This window comes from Urtica dioica, chromosome 3 (assembly GCF_054948205.1).
Source record: "Urtica dioica subsp. dioica isolate 48M chromosome 3, U.dioica_male_clone48M_v1_H2, whole genome shotgun sequence".
Lineage (NCBI taxonomy): Eukaryota > Viridiplantae > Streptophyta > Magnoliopsida > Rosales > Urticaceae > Urtica > Urtica dioica.
In genome coordinates this window covers 39,792,720-39,800,373 of record NC_142758.1, presented here as the reverse complement: position 1 = coordinate 39,800,373, position 7,654 = coordinate 39,792,720, and positions in this window count along the sequence as shown.

Below are 7,654 nucleotides of genomic sequence, written 5' to 3'. Positions count from 1 at the left end.
AACACTAATAATCGGTTCATGCATTGCATTACTCATCTTTTTGTGAGTCATAGTTATTCTCGCTGAGCGTTAGCTCATATTATGTGTTTTCGTCTGTATTGTAGGTAAGCAACAAATGAACAAGTGAGAAGGGTGGATCAGCGGCGTTCGATGGCTAAGGGGTTGAGTTGTGGTTCCGCTCGTTTATTTAAAAGACTTCCGCTACGCAATTTTCTAAACACTCGGTTTGAGATTTTTTATGCTTAAGATATTTTCCAAGTTTAATTAGTTTTGCAAAACTGAAGTTGAATTTTTATGGTTTTATTTCCATTGAATATTTCAACCATCTACTTTAGTTTGGAATTCCAAATTAAGTATTTCTCTTATTTTCATCAAATGTTTTGTAAGATTTCAAGTGTCGGTTATTTTCAAAGTTGTTTTATTTTAGAGTCCAAACTTTATAAATGAAATGATGGTTTAAAAAAAAAATTATCCATTTTTTTTCTAAGTAATAGAATTAAGCTTAGTATGACGGTCCGAAAAGTCGGGTCATCACAAAAATTCAGTGATCATATAATTTTATGAAGTATAAAAATACAAATAATTCCTTTATTTATTCACTATCTTTACAAGTAAAGGAATTATACTAAAAATAAACGCCAATATTTTAATATCATACTAGGTATTTTGGTCCAAAATTATATAATCGAAGAAAATATTATCCATATAAAAAAACACAAAGGAATATATATTTTTTTCTTTGGATATTCTCATATACATCCATAGACTAGTTCAATGATCAGTAATAATATGCAGTTTACTAATAATAAAAACTATAAAGACGGAAATTTCTTCTTTAAATATTCCTCTTTTTTATAAGAATGTTATTTTAGTCCTTAATTTTTTACTTTTGAAATTTAACACCAAATTTGCTAGAAATATATTTACAAATTTGTAAATATCTTTATTATATTTATCAATTTACCTATCTGACTTTTATCCTAAAACCACAAAATAAAATCGTAAGTTAGTGATTTTAGTGTATGTATGTTTTAAGCTATATATAGGTATTGAATTGTATTTAGAAACAAAAAAAACTTAAAAGCATAAAAAATCCTAAAATACGACATACTATCTGCACTCAAAAACCATGTACATGTATATATATATATATATATATATATATATATATATATATATATATATATATATATAGACACGTATGATTTTATATGACCGATGATTAGTTATTTAGCAATCGTGTACCCCGTATCGAATGATTCACTATAACTTATTCAACGGAAAGATGAGGAGCTATTGTACGCAAAATCAATTATTAATTTGAGATTATATAAATGAGAAATCACGCGACATGGTCGCTAAATAACATAGAGATACATTTTAAATAGCGTAAAATCATAGCTTTGTTTTCCAGCAATATCATGTCTGCAATCTTTTCTTTATATAATAAGAGATATTGTATTTAAACTCGTATTTATATATATCCTCGACAGAAACATGATGCATATAATATATCTATATATAATTATAATGCTAAACAGAATATTATTTTCTCTCTCCTCTTACTTTTATTTTCTCTCTACCAACCCTTAATATATATATATATATATATATATATATATACTGCAATCTTTTCTTTATATAATAAGATATATTGTCTTTAAACTCACATTTATATATATCCTCGACAGAAACATGATGCATATAATATATCTATATATATATATATATATATATATATTTATAATGCTAAACACAATATTATTTTCTCTCTCCTCTTACTTTTTTTTTCTCTCTACCAACCCTTAATATATATATATATATATATATATATATATATATATATATATATATATATATATATATATACACTGCAATCTTTTCTTTATATAATAAGAGATATTGTCTTTAAACTCACATTTATATATATCCTCGACAGAAACATGATACATATAATATACAAATAATTGGCTCCATAGCCATCTAAAACACTAGCAATTTGGTTTTAGTCAACCTTTCGCTAATTTCTCGTAAATAGTCATCTTGCTTACGTCGCAGCTTATTAATTGAATTAGTTTTATTTTTTTGCCCTTATGCTATTTTAATTAGGCAGTTTTTTTTTTTAATTTTGAATTAAATATTGAAACCGAATAGAGAAGTTTTCAAATTTGAAATTTGAATTTTCCAGCAGATTTTGAAAGTTCTCAGCCCATTTATTGTTATGTATTTGGAAGTTTTCAGCGTTGACTTTAGGTAATTAGTTTATATTTTTGTGGCAATTCATTATGGATAAAATCTGTAAATATATTCTTCATTTATTGATATTATTTTGTCTTCCACATATTCATAATTTCAAGAATTTTCGTGCCCAAAATATTTTCAGAATTTTTCTCAGTTTATTTACACGAATATACTGTAAATATGTTTTGTATTTACAGTGAATATACTGTAAATATGCTTTGTATTTACAGTGAATATACTGTAAATATGCTTTGTATTTACACGAATATACTGTAAATATGTTTTATATTTACACGAACATACTATTAATATGAGCAACAACAAAAAAAAGACTGTTCTTCGCAGAGTCCATGATTTCGATTGGGACCTTTGGACGCAGATCGTGGAGAGGAGGATGAAGTGAAAGGTGCCGGAGTTTTTCCCGGCGACGAGGCTATTCTTCGTGGCAGATCTGCCTCTCAGCGTGGACGACGGGCGGGCCGATCGATCGAGATCAGTCCCAGGTGGTGGGAATCCAAGGAGATCCGAGAATTTCCTGGTCCTCCGATCATCCAAGTACACGAAACCCACATGCAAAACATACTGAAAGGCGTACCCAGAGACCCAAGCCCGAGAGGCGTCGAGGGTTTCTCGTGGAACGTCGAGAAGAGGACGGAAAACGAGACGAGGACGAAAGCGAGGTTCCAGATCACGTCCTGGACCATGATCGGCTGCGAGTACGCGCAACTCTCTCCGCCGCCGGAGATTTGTTCTTCTCCGTCGTCTTCGTCATCGTCGTCGGCGAGGAGGCGGAGAGAGAAGGAGGAGGGTGTTGGTGGAGTGGTGTGGTGGCTTCGGATGAGAGGGTGGGTTGTGGAGAGTGAGGAGCAACAAAGTAATGAATTTTAATTTGCTTCCATAAATAACGCGACAGTTATGATGACCAAATCTTTGTAATTATGTTTTATTATTCAGTTTAAAATGAGCGGGATATGTATTGAGGTCTGTTCGGTCTTTTAATTAGTTGTTAATTGGTGGGCGTGGCTATTTACTGGAAATTAACAAAAAGGTTGGCTAAAAACAAAACCTCTATAACCAAATGGCTATTCACCTATATAATCCTATAATATATATATATATATATATATATATATATATTTATAATGCTAAACAAAATATTATTTTCCCTCTCCTCTTACTTGTTTTCTCTCTAGCTACCAACCCTTAATATATATATATATATATATATATATATATATATATATATATATATATATATATATTTTGCTTTGTATGCCGTCTCTTGCCCTCTCTCCGTAAAGACTTTTTGTGTCTCAATTTTGAGCTAAGGGAAGTCGAAATTTATTTTTAAAATAAGTTTTTATTTTTTTTATTTTTCCTCTGATTACTGCAAAAGAGTTTCTTCTTCCGCTGTTTCTTTATCACCATTATGGGACTACGATTTTGTTCTGAATATTGGTTTTTTCACCAACACGAGCAACCGGCGATTACAAAGCACTCGTGTTCAACAATTAAAATATTTATGTTTTTTGTGTTTTGATGTCTTTTCTTTAATTTTTATGTTGTTGGGTTTGGAGTCTAATTTTGTATTTCCACATTTCAATTACGGGTTTATATCCCGAAGACGTATTTTTAGTCATTTGGGTTGTTCTACTTTAGGTTTAGCAGTAGAGTTACTAAACGTCCTTACTCTTTGTGGTGGCAGTGTTTCGATTCATCAATTAACCTTGTAAGGTTTATTTAACGACTCATGAAGTTGCTATGGTATAGTGTGTACGGTTGTTTACACACGATATGGCATCATTTGATTCTAGTTTTGAATCATATTCAATTTGAGGTCCTACCTTTCTTTGTGCATTAGTGTTTAATATCTGTATATGTGGGTATTTTTTCCTTATCTAATGAAAAATCTCTTATTTATTTTAAAAAAAATATAATAAATATATATAATATATCTATATAGACTAAAGTAATGGTTGCTATTTATGAATGGGAAATAAAATGGAATCTGTAATTATTATATATAAATAGTTATAAATAAAAAAAAGAAATGAGAAAAAAATTATTGGAATATTTAATCGGAATAGTTATGAAAATAAAACTCTTAATTTCTTAAAAGAAAATGACACCTTATGTCTCTAACTACATAACAAAATACATTCTTATATTTCATCACGAGTATATATTTGGTACTCAAATACAAATAAAATATTTTACGCCGCCATCTTTAAACTTGATACATGCTGAAAAATACAAAATTAAATTATAATAGATACAAATCGGATAATTTATAAAAAGAAAAAGAAAAGTTCGGAAATATTATCAACAGGTTGATGAATTCTATTCGCAAACTAAATGATGGTCGGCTATTCTACAGCTCTTCATCTATCTCTCTTTCTTGTCATTTTTATTCTCCCTATAATCTTACCGTTACCTCCTCATTTAGAATTACCTGTGTGAAAAGTGGTTCTAATTAAGTGTCTGCAACGATATTTATAACAAAAAATTGACTACGTAAACCACTTAAGGTTTACCTAAACTATAAGAATTGTAAATTAGCCAACATTTGGTAAATAAGTTGTAAATAGCCAACTTGCATACGTGGCAGCCTATTAACTACCTAAAATATATGTTTGATTGTGTTAAATAAGGCTTTTATTAATTTGTTAATAAGTTTACTTGGCTATTTACAAGAAATTAACCAAATGTGGGCTATATCTCAATCCACTATATCCGTGTGGTTATATAACTTAATAACTCTATTTATAATAAGTGCTGGATCTTTTATGACAGGGTTTAATTTAGCAAAATAATTTATTTAAATTATTCAAAACAAGATGTAAGAAGTTATTCAAGATCCGAGTTACTCAATGTCACTTTTAAATATCCTGTTTTTAGTTATGAAAATTATGGTGAGATATTCTCGGATATTGATTCTGAGTAGATTCGCGAGAGATTTGGTGTTAACCTAATAAAGCACCATGTGGATCAAATTAGGCTAATATCTTTTCTGTTAAGTAAATTCACGCTGCATTAAACTTTGAACTAGTCTCTCTGACTTGGAGATCTTCATCGACAACTAGTTCTTGGTGCTAACTGTTACCGGTCGTTTTCGGGACACCGGAAATTCAAAAACGATTCAAGGCCGGCCGGGCTTTGCCGGTCGGGCTTTGCCGGCCGGAAGCCCAACGGGCCCCGGCCCACCAGGCCCGAGCGCCCTGACGCACCCACGGCCTGGCACGGCCGTCGCGCGCGCACCCGGCCCTGAGGCCCCCGGCCCAACAGGCCTCAGAGGCCTCGGCCGAGCGTCCTTGCCACCTCGGCCACCTCGGTCGAGCGTCTTCGCCACCTCGGCTACCTCGGCCGAGCGTCCTTGCCACCTCGGCCACCTCGGTCGAGCACTCGTGCCGCCTCGGCCAGGCACGCCCGCTGCCGGGCACGCCGCGCCTAGCCAAATCCCGCGCCCGGCATGCCCCGCGCCCATCCAGACGACATGTCCCGTGCGCCCTGCGCCCTCTTGGGCGTGAGGCCTCGCGCGCCCTGCTCCTGGCCACCCGGTGGACCTCTCTCCACAACTATAAATACCCCCCCCCCCCCCCCCCCCCCTTTGGGAAGGGGAAAGGACCCCGGTTTTTTGAAAAAACCTACATCCTGGTTGACGCCAACAAGACTTCTCTTCTCTCGAGAACTCTCTTTCGCCCTCTTGTGATATTTCCAAGAGCGTGCACTCCTCCTCCCTCGGCTCAGAAACATAAGGACCCCCCTCCACGAGAGGGAGCGCGCTCCTCTTCTGCGACCCGAGCTTCTACGGTACACACCGCTCCTCCGGCTTCTTGGCCCTTGATCTAGAACTCCGAGCTACGAGCACGCGACCCCTCTAAAGCCTTCATTAGAAGCTACGAGCCGGGTCCTACTCTAAAGCCTTGGATTCCCAGAGCCACTGAGCCCAAGATAGCCCCCAACACACAAATTGAACTACGTTCTGACCTGATCCCGACTAATGGGTACGTAGGCAGCCAACCTTTGGCACGGTCACACCCCCCAATACACACCTCAGGGTTTGGAGGGTGCAACTCGGTCTACGAGCTCCCATTTTTGGCCCGGGCGCGATCACTTGCTCCGGCCTTGGATCGAACCGCCCGAGGTATTTAATCGTTGTTCATTTTTGTGCGACAACATTTTGGCGCTAGAAGGAGGGGACTTCCCGACTTACACAGCCCGAAATCCCTTCTACAGCTCGACCCCTTTCTTCTCGACTTGAGAAAGACATGAGTGGTCAACCACCCGTTCGTTCTGAGGGCGTGAATAACCCCGAAAACGCAACCGCGGTGAAGAAATACTTCCTGCGCTCCCGAGCGCAAGGCGACGAGGAGTCTCTCAATGACGAGAGCCACACTCCCTCGCCCCCTCCTCTTCAGGACAGTCGGGACGACCGCATCCTCGAAATGGAGGAGAAAATCCGCCGACTGAAGATAGTCAATGCAAGGTACCACCGCCAACTGGCAGGCAAGGCACCTGCACACGGCACCCCCCACGGGGAATATGAGGACCTCATGGACGAGGGACATGATTATGACCCCGACTATGAAGGCTTGGAAATTTCGGCGGACGTCGAGACTTCTCTCTCCAAAGACGGGGAGCTCCCTGTTGAGATCGAAGCCGGTCCATCGAAAACAAAAGCAATACCGGTCTCCTCTCAAGAAGAGACCTCCCGACGTTCAGCCCATGACCGACTCGGTCAAAGAGGCAATGTCAGGGAAGGTACAACGACTCGGCGAGTAAGGCGTGTGGCTCGAAGCTCACGCCCCCATGCCGCCGGGCCGGATCTTAGAGATCGACTTACCGCCCAACGGAACGACCGTGGCGAAGACCTCCGAGAAAGGCTGAGCGCTCGTAAGGGTCACAACCCTACGGCCCCAATCAATGGGGACCCTCGCACGGCTCAAGGGTCAAACGAAAGGCGACAGGTGACTCCTCCTGAACAAGGAGTGACCCCCAACACTGGCCTCGACGTCGTCACCATGATTCACAATCTTCGTAATGAGGTGCGTGACCTGCGTGAAGGCGGCTTGGCCGGTGATACATACGGGGTCGTGGAAGAACATTCCTCTCCCTTCACCGCCCAAATCCTTGCTGAAGTGTGCACGGGAAACATCAAGCTCCCGAATCTCCCTCCATACAATGGGAAATCTGATCCCACGTATCACATCCAACATTACGAAACTTGGATGACGATGCAGGGCGTCTCACCTGGGGCTCTATGCCAAGCTTTTAGTCTTACCCTCACCGGACCTGGTTTCGAGTGGTTTAAGAATTTAAGACCAGGAAGCGTCCAATCATTCAAAGACCTGAAGGACATGTTCCTAGCACGATTTGCTACATGCATGGTCCAAAAGAAGACCAAGATGTACTT